Below are 12,868 nucleotides of genomic sequence, written 5' to 3' on the forward strand. Positions count from 1 at the left end.
TGGCTAATGACACTCCTCTGAAAACTCATTAGGTTTGAGCAACACAGCTATAGTTGATGCCAGGAACCACCAAGATTTGTACTCGACACACTATAAGGCTGATGAACCACAGGTTCAGATGCATCAATAGGTTTGAAGATACAATATGCCTGCCAAGTGTCTCTTCTGGAGACAAGGTAAACACTACCTTTTTTACTAAATATTTTACAATGTACAATACAGATTCAGCACGAGGTTCTGCATAGAACTCTTTTGCCATGATTTTATATAAATGATAATGTACACTCAGGCCATAATTTTCTAGCAGTTCATGCTGGCAGGATCTTCTGATCTGGCCAACAGTGCACCCCCGCTGCAGGTTTTCTGGTAGCATGGGGTGCAGTCAATGGGAAATAAGAAGATCTTGCTGTTGGTGAATTGCGCTGTGAAAAAGATGCCTTGAGGAGGGCAGAAAATAAATGTTTACATATTTACCATTAAGTTTTGTACTAGTCACCAATCTGTCTAAGGTGAATAGCTCCTTAAAAATAATCAGCAGTTTGAAGCCATAAGCCACAGAGCAACTGTTTGAGATTCCACCAAAGTGGCAAAGATTTGTGACGTTGAATACCTTTGTGTGGGTTTGGTTGCAGTATCTCTAGAGGTGAGTGCATTCCTAAAGTTAGATTGCAGAATGTTAATGCCAGGCTAGTAGCAGAAACCTGCTTCCTTTCAATGGTGAAACTGTTTTGCAGGTCCTTCAATACCTTTTACGCTTAAGTGAGGCCAGTATGTTTCTTTTCAGAGCTGAGCTCCTGAAGAGCTCTGTTTCACAAAGCAGAGCTGGAAGAGGACGTTCCTCTTTTGTGAACTCATTGTGAACAGTCGCTGACACCGGTATCTATTGCTACTCAATGGTGTTGGGTGTTTCAGACTTTTCTGCTTTACAATGTAATACAACAGATCACCAATGGCTGAACTAATGCCTGGGAGGGATAGAGCACGTGACAGTGCATTCCCATGAATATTGTCCTCCACCTAAGTGCCTTCTATAGCAGCTTCCTGCTGCCAAGAAATCTCAAGAATAAGAGGGCCAAGAGTTAAGATGATAGCTAGAAGCTGCACATTTCCAAGTAGTAGTCTTGAAAATACTGAGGTTGTGAAAGTTGTTGTATATTTGCTGCTGTGAAGAAGGAATACAAATCATAATCCTGTACGTAAACTATTAGCTTCTCATTCCTCAACACTCAGAGGCCTGTCTGAATCACTGATTTCCAGGACTTAGTCTCTGCCTGCCTGTCAATGGTAGTGTTGGTGGCACCTTCCGACTTCTGTTCCTCTCTCTCGCATTTTATGCTGACTTCTCTCGCAGAATGGCCTACTCCTGCTCCTAGTGCAAAAGAAGTGCTGGTTAGGTGCATTGGCCATGCTACATTCTCCCTCAGTGACCTGAACAGGTGCCAGAGTGTGACAACTCGGGAATTTTCACAGTAACTTCATTGCAGTGTTAATATAAGCCTACTTGTAAAACTAATAAATAAATCTAAACTTAGTTTCTATGTAAGGGGAGAATGTGATTTGTTGGATTGATATTAAAACGATCAGTATAGGACTATGAGTCTTGTGAATGTGTTGTGAAATCGAGAAGATGAAACATGGAATGTGTTTGAGAGGTGATGAAGATTTTTTACTCATAGCATGCTCAAATTATATGATCATATTTGACAGTGAAAAATTACCAAAAGCTATCCAGTTTAGTATTCTCAAACCTTTTTGTCAGGGTGCAACCATAAACTCTTAATCTTTCATGTCCCTCTAGCTGAAGTACTGGTAGCAGTGAGATACAACATTTTACTCTTTTTCTAGTCAAATACTTGAAAATTGCCTCATTTTTCTGAAAATGACTGTCATCATCAATGGCTTTATTAGATCTCTTACCTCCGAACTCCACTTTCCTCTTATTCCTAAATGCTCGGGCTAGGCAAGGTATATCAGGTTGGAGTTGGGCACTATGAGAATTAGACAGAACTGAGGTGCATTTCCCTGGGACCACAAAAATAGCAATTCAAAATTTTATAGGCATTTCTTGATACCCTCCAGAAATTCCTTTTAAAGACCATTCCTTAGGTCATTGTAAACCTCGTGCTCAGTGCGGGCTATGCCCCTTTTTATCTGAGTTTTGCATTTTCAGCCCTTCAACTAACCTAGGACTCTAAATTATATAGTTAAACAGCTTTTTGGACAGGTGCCTAGATGGCTAAATGTCATCCGTACTTGATGTTGATTCAAGGGTCAGTGCCAATTTTACGCAGTGTTACAAACTTTTAGTACATTATCGTTATTAGAATCGAATATGGCTCCCCCTCCCATCTGTGCCTTATGACAGAGGTTGCATGACTATAGCAAGCTAGATAGCACCTTTATTACATGATTGCATTTCAATATGAAACACCTCCCTTTTCATGATGAACACAACAAATTTGCACGTGTAACTGTGAGTTACCCATATTACCCACTATTCACCTGAATTATCAAACTATTAATTATCTTGTCAGTCTCTGCAGATGCATTGCGTAATCAAGAAATCATGCAGGTTTCTTGAGGGTACACGTGTGTTGTCATTGGCTGTTTGTTTGTGTGATGTTCCCTCGCTCAGCAACGTTGTTCTGAAAGCATTTGTTGTGTCTTAGTAACTGCTGATGTTGTTATATTTGTTTCTGGGAATGGGTGGACCTCTGGGAATGATGGTCATTCTGCACTCTGTGCACCTAGTGAGATCTTATCTTCCCAATCGGCCACCTGCAGTGAAGGAATTGCTTCTCTAGTTTTTTTGTATATGCCTGTGGTTGCGCATTGAGAGCATTGAAAGCTTGTACCCTGACTCAACTCTGGCTCTGGTTTACCAATTTGGTCAAAATTAAATTTGGCTTTCTGCTGTTTCACCTTGTTTTTCTCATTCATGGCTGTTATACTCCTGGTTTCAGTAACTTTTTTGCTATCCGAAGATTAGTTCGTATGCGGTGAATTATTAATCTTTGAACTGGTCTACTTTTGTTGACTTCCGTGTATGTGTTTCTTGACTCAAGGATTGCTTTTCATTCATGTATGCTCGATTTGCTCTGTTTCTTGATGATTCCTTTGGCAATTTTCACTGCTATCTGAGCCTTTACATTCTACTGGGGACAGTGTGGAGATGACATAGTGTTAATTTTCCTTTAATAAATCCTTTGTGAAGTAGATGAATTCTTCACTAATGAACTGAGGACCAATGTCACTCTTCAGTGTTTGGAGTGTTGTAATAACTGACTCGTGCTTTAAGCATTCTACAATCTCACTGGTAGTCTTGAAGTCAGTTGTAAACGGAATAGTGGTCTTCATTAGTAAGCTAATCAGTTCCTGTCAGAGTGAAGAGGTCTGCTCCCGGCTTCATCCATGGTCTGTCTGGGATGTGATGTGTCATCGGCCGCTCTCTAGCTTGCTTGGCTTGGTATTCGTTACAAGCTGATCTGGTCCTTGATTTCATTGTTCATATTTGGACAGTCAAATACTTTTTTTGCCTTCTTCAGACGTGTCTAAATTCCTTGATGGTTTGCATAGATGTGTTTCAGGATCTCTCCTTATCTCTATTGATAAGGTCTCTAATAATGACTCTATTTCTTTTGTACAAGTTGCCATCTTGGGCTGTTAATTTGACTTTGTCTGTCTGAAATGCTCTTGTGATTTAGGTGAGCCATTGATGTTCACAGTCCATTCTTTCATCATTGTTTCTTGCAGCAGTTGGAGAGTTGCATCTTGTTGGATAGTTTGCTTAATTTGAACAAGATGCATGTCTGTCAAATTCGATGTCTCTGCATGGTTAATGACTGCCAAAACATGTTGAATTGCCACAACACATTGAATCTGGAAGATTTCACATTCCATTTCAGCTGCCTCAACATTCCTCATAGGAAGTGCTGCTGTCAACTGCATTGACTAATCCAGTATCAAGTCATAGAAGCCCTACAGTGCAGAAGGAGGCCATTCGCCTAGCGAGTCTGCACTGACTACAATCCCACCCAGGCCCTAGCCCCATATCCTTATACATTTACCTGCTAATCCCTCTAACCTATGCATCTCAGGATTCTAAGAGGCAATTTTTAGAATGGCCAATCAACCTAACCTGCACATTTTTGGACTGTGGGAGGAAACCGGAGCACTGGGAGGAAACCCACACAGACACGAGGAGAATGCAAACTCCACACAGACAGTGACCCAAGCCGGGAATTGAACCCGGGTCGCTGGAGCTGTGAAGCAGCAATGCTGACCACTATGCTACTGTGCCGCCACATGTCCACAATGTACATGTCTTCCATGCTTGTATGTCACATCCAGATGATGGGTGAAATTTTCTTGACCTGGCTGCCACGGGAATTGTGGTGGGCAGGACAGAAAATTCGCCGGACCATCTAAAGGTCCATCAACCTTGGCTGGGAGTTTCAGAGTTGGGGCATGTGCAGCTGGAAAATCCCGCCCCGTATTTTTTATCAGTGAAGTAACAGTCTTTCTCGACGCTTTGGAGCAAATGTTAGGGGCTTGAGGAAAATGCTTTGACATGTCTTGTGGTTGAATTCCACCATCAGTTTATCTGTCCCAAGCAGTTATTGATAGAAATGCTCATGAAGTGAAAAACCCGGAACTTTTTCTTGATTTGAGTGTAGCGTCATTCAGTTTGTGTTAATGCCCTGCCTTGCTGCATTAAGGACACATCTCACAGGTAACATCACACTGCAAGGTGACTTCACCATTGACACCATTGTGCTGGCGTTACTGTCACTAGAGATTTGATTTTACTAAATGTTACTACTTATTCTGTGTCCCAAAAGCACTGCACATCCTTGTCAGTGAGCTGGCATAATGGTTCACACACCAATAACAAATTAGGCAAAAATCTTGCTAAGTATTTAATGATTCCAACAAATCATTGCACTGTTTTCATACCTGTTGGGCACTGCATCGCTGCAACAGATCTCACCTTTTCAGAATCTGGGCGGAAACGTTTTTCTGTCAGTACATGGCCTATATACTGGCATCTTCAATTGCAATTTTTTTTTAGTTCAGCTTCTGGTTCGTCTGGTGAGTCCTAGCAGTCACACTAGATTCTGATCTTGGTCAGCGATGGCTTCTTCCAGCGTATCTTCACATTCATTAAGTAGCTGATCATCCACTATAGCTTCCACGTCAGGAAGATCACTGGCTATGTCATGCTGTCTGTGTTGATACTCTTTAAGAAATGCCAAACAGCATGTGCAACTATCTGTTGAAGAACATCCAGAATGTTGTTAGGAAGCTGCTGCTTTTATCCAGCTTCACTTTCCAATAACCATTCTTCGTGTTTTGGGTCATAAAAATCTATGCCTTTGCTAGTATTGGCAAAATTCCTTTGCGAGTTGGCATGAAGTACCGAGACCTCTTCAATGCTTTATTTATGGAATCATAGAGGTTTACAGCATGGAAACAGGCCCTTTGGCCCAATTTGTCCATGCCGCCCTTTTTTTAACCCCTATGCTAGTCCCAATTGCCTGCGTTTGGCCCATATCCCTCTATACCCATCTTATCCATGTAACTGTCTAAACACTTTTTAAAATTCAAGATTGTACCCGCCTCTACTACTACCTGTAGCAACTTATTCCAGACACTTAACCACTCTCTGTGTGAAACAATTGCCCCTCTGGATCGTTTTGTATCTCTCCCCTCTCATCTTAAAGATCCTTTGAGTCTCTGTTTACTCTCAGTTTTCTCAGTTATTTCAATGCTACCAGTGATGCTAACCCAGTCTGTAGGAAGTTACTCTTGATTATTCCCTCCTTTTCCAGCTCTACAATGTTGTTTTTAGGCTTGACTAAGGGCAGCTGGAAGTTTTCTCAACAGATGCTGAATTGGTTTTGCATTTTCCTCTTTCTTGAGGTGGTATTCTCCTTGTACACATCCAAACCTTGTAAACACATCTTTGCATTCCACTTGGATCTGTTCATCAATCAATGGTTTAGTGTGTGGTGACGTATTGTAAATCTCTTTTTCACGTCTGGAGTTACCAGTCCAAGCTTTAGACTTGTTCTGGTGAAGATGAGGACTTTTGTTTACTGTCTGTAATCTGGAGCTCTAGATCTTCATTCTTGCTATTGCATTGAGGTCACAGATTGATTTGTCCTTTCGGTATGAGTATATTGCCATCACATAGCCTCAATCTTATTTTCAAATGTTTCATTTTTGGATTGCTGTGTTGGTGATGATGTTGCATGGCCACCAATGTCTATCTAACATTTCTTATTCATTTGATGCTCTCTTCTGCAGTTATCAATCTAACAGTCACAAACCATTTCTTATTTATAGACTTGATGGAGCTAATCTGTTGTATGGTGTATTGTGATTCATCAGACTCTTCGGCTGATATCTCACCAATGGCCATCTGTATTAGCTTGTTTAGCTCCTTTCTAATCAAACACTTGTGTTCAATTTTATTTAGCTGCTTTAGAACTGCTTTTTCCATGCTGGACAAGGCTTCTTTTCCTTTGTGTGTTGTCCTCTGCAATATTTGCCTCTTCCCCTTTGTCCGTGATTGTTCTACTCTTTCGGTCTCAAATGCTTATCAGCATTATGGAAAGCCTGTCATGCAATTCTACAGCATGTGAGGTTGGACTAGCTGACATTTTATAACTGCACTTCTGGGCACATCTATTGTTTTCTTGCAAGTAAATTTCTCCTCAGTGGACTTGCCGTCACTGAAGGATCTTTTATGCCTAAGACAATACTATCTTTAATGAATAATTTTTTGGGTTGCCAAATTCACAGGGTTCTGCAAGCTTTGTTACTTAAGTCACATACTGATTGATAGGCTCTTTTTTATCTAATCCTGAATACATAATGTTCGTAAGTTATGTTCACTTGGGGTTCAAACTGTGCTTTCAATGTTTTTAAATTTCTGCCATCTGTTTTTCCTATTCTTCAGAGATTTGGGGTAGAACACAATTTCTAACAGACTCTCCCCACCAGTGACATGTTGGCTCCTGCTTGTTAATTAAACCTGTTGTAATCTCATAGTTTTGCCATTGCAAAGAAAAGCTCTTCCTGCACATATAGCCTTCCATTTTGACAGGAGCTGGGAAAGGAAAATTAACAGTCATTTTCACTTGTCCAGTTTGTTTGCTTTTCTGTTCAATGGCTTTCACTTTTTTAAAAAAAAACAGCCTTCTGCAGCTCTGAAAATTTCTGTGTTCCTCTTTCAGTGGCTGTGGCTTTTTTTCCAGCTTTTCAAAATTCAATCTCAGCCCCACTTCTGACACCATGTCTGAAGATCAAATAAGACAGTACTTATTGCACAATGTCTTCATTAGAACTGAATATAACATGGCTGCCCCCACCTGTGCCTCATGATAGGGGTCACATGACAATGGCAAGCCAGATAGGACCTTGAGTACATATTTGCATTTCAATCCCAAACATGCAAGACATGAAATGATTTCTTTTACTCAGCTCAATCATTATTGGTTTCAGCTCTTCACCTAAATTTCTCAATTAAAAAGGCTTACATTAAAATAAATCCAAATTTGCATTAACTTATACTGCATTTAAATTTTCAGTGTTATTTTCTCTCTATGCAATAACCAAGTGCTCAAATTTGAAGCATTGTACAAACAAAAAGTGCTTGAAACATTTGCACTTTCATTAAGATTTTAACATTTTATATTAGCAGATGAATTATAATATAATGAATGAAATCTTTGAAACATAACAATCCATTAGAAACATTGTCAATCCTGAAATAAAAATCTGGGTGAGACACTATAAAATCATTAATATTTTGGCAGTTGGCAGGCTACACTTGAGCGACTGTGTGCTGCATATTCTATTGGCAACCTGTCATCAAGGGAAAGAGAACTTATCAAGAGCCAGCAGATTGCAATTTTAGAATACTTAATATAAAAGTTTTCACATTGAAAAGTTGTATTTCTCTAAGTGCATTCCTGATTTACAAAAAGCACGGTTGGTGATGTTTATCTCCATTTTGCAGAGTGCAGCTTCATGTGCTATAGAATTGCATGACAGAGCAGCAAAGATGCTATTGGACCTTAGGGAAAGAGATGAATGTGCATTCATACAAAGTATGACATGATTCTCTATAAAATATTTCATTAAATTAAGAAGTTAAAGATATTTCTGTATGGGGCTAATGACTTTTAGATCTGTAATAATCGAGCAGAGCGGGGAAAATCAAACCACCCTTTCTGGCAGGAATGAATTGTGCAAGGTGTTAAAATCAGGTGATCACCTGATCCCTTACCAGATCATTCCTGTCCCAGTCCTACCTGATGCCATTTTAGCCAAGTGGATTTTTCAGGCGCCAAAGAAACATTACTTGATTTAAATCAGAGTGGGGGGTGTTCAAGATTAAAAGACTTCAGGAGACCAGTGGCACCTCTTTTTTCCTGAGGTTGCTGAAGTCAGCATGGGTTATGACTTTGAAAATTGCTGGTTTCTAATTTGTTTTCCTCAATTAGCAGTGACAGCTGCTTGTGCACTGTACTGGGTGGTGAAGAGAAGGCGGAAGAGCAGCAGCAGTAGTTGAGCTCTCAATGTACAGAAAGAATTGCAGTTGGACTTTGAGAAAACAACAGATAAGGTGCATGCTCACATTAGACTTTAAGGACTCAACAGAATCTACAGGCCAGTGTGATTGTAGAAGTACAGGGCTGCGATGACTGGTGTCCAAGGACTTAGAACAACAAAGGTTTATTGATAAATTACATGCTGTGGGTCTGCCCTGCACTCCAGGGCGATCTATGCTCCTGATCACTTTTGTACCCCATCATCTCAGCATCCACATGACCATCCAATCTACATCTTCCCCACTTATATTGAGAAAACCAGCAGTACTGAGGTATAACTGTGTAAGAGAATAGGCACATGGAACACACCAGAATGATAGGGAGTGGGATAGTCTGATCTCGCATTCGGACATAGCATGGCACAACATCGAAGGCAGAAGGGCCTGTACTTTGCTGTACTGTTCTATGTTCTAATAGTCAGTGGATGCAATCATGTAACTATTTAAAATGTGCAAAGCACTGTTTGGGTTACAGCAGCTGGCACATAACCCATCGGGTCTCCTTTCTCACCCCCACACTCTTTTTAGGAAACAAAATACATTTGTAGACTAGTTCATCACATAGTCCTTGAATCTTATGTTTAGTTCGCTCATGCATCCTGAGCATGTAATTGTGCCAACTGGCTGTGAGATGTTCTCAGATCGGTGTTCTCAGTGTGGATGGCATCAGGCATCTTCGTGATGTATCCTGAGGCTGCAGGGCTTGCTGTGTTGGCATCTGATGGAAACTCCACTTCCATTGATTTAGAAAGCCCCTATTGCAGGCCAGATACCTGAGGTGCTGTGGTGGTTGATGGCACTGGTTCAGATACCTGCAGTAGTTGATGCCAGTTTCATACATAATGGGTACCATAAAAGAAAACCACATAGCTGTTTGGCTATGGGGCATGGCTGTGTACCGCCATCAGTTTGTTATGGCTGCTTGTGGTCTGGATCCTGACCATTTGACCAGGTGCTAAAAGGCAGAGTCTGCAAGAATTTCAATCATAATACCTTTCTCCCCTTAGTTGACACCACTCACATTGGTTTCAATGCATGGTTGCAAGAGGGCCTTACCAATGGGAATCATGGTCCTGTTGTTCTTGGAGAATATTTGCTCTGCTGACAAGGGCAGACCCTGGCTTGGCACATTCTGCAGGCTGAAGAGTGCAGCGTAGAAATCTGTGTGGTCTCAGGCACATTTCTCAAACAGGTGCTTGGCTTAGCATACTACCCATTCTGCCAGGCCGTAAGACTGTGGGTATAGGGGCTAGCTGTGATATGTTCAAAGTCACATGTTTGTACAAAGTTCCTGAACTCACTGGAGACAAGTTTATGTGTTGTCCATCAGTATCCTCTGAGGGATGCTGTGTTGGGTTAGGATAGGTGGGTGAGGCAGATAAATGGGTAAATGGAAAGATGGATAGTTGATTTGGGAGAATGGTCAGGTTGGATGGTCAGGATAGACCTCCATTGCTTATTACCAACCTTTTTTACAGCTTCTGGCAGATTCTCTCGCTCTCTCCTCCTGTTTCCAAGCTGTTCCTGATCCAGACATAAAATGCCTACATCAAAATTGTTCATAAGCTCACTGATTGTTTCTGTAAAAGAAAACTCCACAACAAAGGGGTATCAAACAAATATAAAAGTTTCAAAGAAGAATCATATTGGACTCAAGATGTTCATCACTCTGTTTCTTCCCCCACTGATGCTGCCAAATCTGCTGTGTTTTTCCAGTGCTTTTTGTTTTTAATTACAAAATCGTACTTCCCTGCACAATCTATTTCTGTAATAACTTGGCATACCTGGAATGACCCAGACTGAGATCCAACCCAGTTAATTTTACCTTCAAAATATCCGTTTGTTTCTGGGAACCTCATGAATAATTTAAACCCTTAGTGAGAGAGCCGTAGACATCTTGGATCCAATCTTATCAAATAAATTTGAAGGCAATAATCTTACTGGCTCGCTGCACTGGTCAACCACCCAGGGACTTCAATGACCTCTGATTCCTGCACACACGCCCACCACCCCCCCTCCCCACCCCGCCAAGCATGGCCATGGCACCTGGTCCTTGTTGATGGAGTCCATGCGTGATTCTCCCAGCCTCCCGGATGCATCCAGAGACCGGAAATGATTGTGCCAGCCCAGCTAATGTCATGGTATTCAAATCAATCCTGTTGACAAAACAGAGCCAGGAAAATGGTGTCTGATAGCAAACCGGTTAGCACCCTTTGTCTCCACTACTTTTGGAGAGTTAGCCCATTCTTGTGTGTTTACACACTTCAACCGCTGACCTCTTAAATAAAGATGGACTATCCTTTGCAACTATTTTAATTGTGTATACCCGCTCTCAAACCAGCAGTTTTTCTTTGTCTTTTATTTTAAAATTTCAATTATTTATTGAGGGGATAGATTACAAAAATAGGGAGTTTATGCTCCAGTTCTACAAGGAATTAGTGAGATCATATCTGGAGTGGTGAGTGGATTATTGGCCTTCTTATTTAAGGAAAGATGTGTTGGAAACAGTTCAGAAAAGCTTTACTTGGATAAAACAAGGAATGGGTGGGTTGTCTTATGAGGAAAGATTGGGAGAGGTTAGGTTTGTATCCAGTGGAATTTATAAGAGTAAAAGGCAATTTGATCAAAACCTTTAATATCCTAAGTGATATTGGCAGGGTGGATGTTTCCTTTCATCAGAGAATGTAGAAATAGGGATCACTGTTTAAAAATAAAGGGTTGATCATTTAAGACAGATCGTATGATTGTATATTCATTCATATGTATGTTCATATGTTCATAATCCTCAAATTAACAGTCAAATTCCTATAACATGAATAATGAAATTAGACATTTTCACAACCATGTACCATCCTCAGGAGGGTATTTTCCTCTGTGGTATCCTTTTCACAACCTTCACTGGGACATTGTTGCTGCTGAGAGGACCTAGAGGAAATGGGCAGAAGTTAGTGTGCAATAAGAGACTAGATATTCACACACGTATGTTTTGCCAAGGATGATTGAGATTTTGAAGTTGGTTGATTCTATAATTGCTTGTGTTTTATGAAGGGTACAGTGAAAAACAGTAACTGATCCAACAAGCTGCAAGTTGTCCAAAATACTGTGGACACTGGAAATCTGGTATATAAACAAAAAATGCTGGAAATACTCAACAGGTCTGGCAAGGAACATCTCCAATGTTCCTTGCCTGAATATCCACTCAATTAGTGATCTACATTCAGAGCATTTTTACAATGACAATGCTCCCAGTAATAAATGGCCACTGGGGTCCTCTCCCCAACCCAAATCCCATTATCATCTATGACTGCTGCCAGCCTCACCTATAGGAAGACATCAGAGAACTGAGGGCAGCCATGCTCCTTCCAGCATTGTACTCTGAACAGCACAAGAAGAGATAGAAATGGGAAAAAAAATTAACTCCAATGAATTCAAATCCCCTTCAAGAGATGCATCCATCTATTAAATATCCTAACTCGTGAATGGCATTGAAAATTATGCAGTTAAACTGAGCAAGGGACATGCTGCTGACGCGATTGGTTAGGCAACTTGGCAAACATATTATGAGACATGGCAGTCTAAACAGTCTGAGCCTTCTCGCAGTTTCCTCTTCCAGTTTGCTGGTGCCTTGAATTCTCTCCCCTACAAACAGATCTCGTTCCAGTGTAAAATTGCCCTTTGTATCAGATGTAGAATGTTCTCTTGGCAGCTGAAGGTTATTTTTCAATCAGCTTGCTCTTGTGATGTCACAATCATCAATCTACTTATGAATATCATCATGCATCAAGGACATAGGGAGAGTGACATCTGCACCAACAGCTGTTTGCACCAAAAATATTGGCCTAGAAACAGACATAAAACAAAGATAGTAAATGTAATTATAATGGACACCAGAGAATATGTTTGCAGCTGTAATCTGTTTTCAAAGTTCAGAAGTTGGTTTGTATAATTTTGAACATCTCGCTTTGCATACATTACTTGTTTCTATCACTACTAAAAATATTTCCATAGAAAGATCAATAACAGCTAATTATAGCTGAATCCAGAGTGGAGCCCCACTCTGCAATTATTTCAACATCAAGGACGTGGCATCAAGGATTTTGCACATAATGAGATCTTGCTTAGAACAAGGCACAAGGATGGTTCATTGAGGGCTAAAGTCCAACAAAACCTGAACTGACCTAAAGACACAATGAACACAGTTAACACTAAACTAACTAAACCAGTGCACTTCAGAAAGTCACTGCACAT

The 12,868-nt window shown here is 40.6% G+C and overlaps 1 protein-coding gene across 4 annotated transcripts in view; it reads left to right on the plus strand.

Moving 5' to 3' along the window:
* Nucleotides 1-12,868, plus strand: part of agbl4 (AGBL carboxypeptidase 4) — a 791,814-nt gene that overhangs the window by 510,950 nt on the left and 267,996 nt on the right. The window lies entirely within an intron of this gene.

This window comes from Carcharhinus amblyrhynchos, chromosome 9 (genome assembly GCF_965287045.1).
Source record: "Carcharhinus amblyrhynchos chromosome 9, sCarAmb.v2.hapA, whole genome shotgun sequence".
Taxonomy (NCBI): Eukaryota; Metazoa; Chordata; class Chondrichthyes; order Carcharhiniformes; family Carcharhinidae; genus Carcharhinus; species Carcharhinus amblyrhynchos.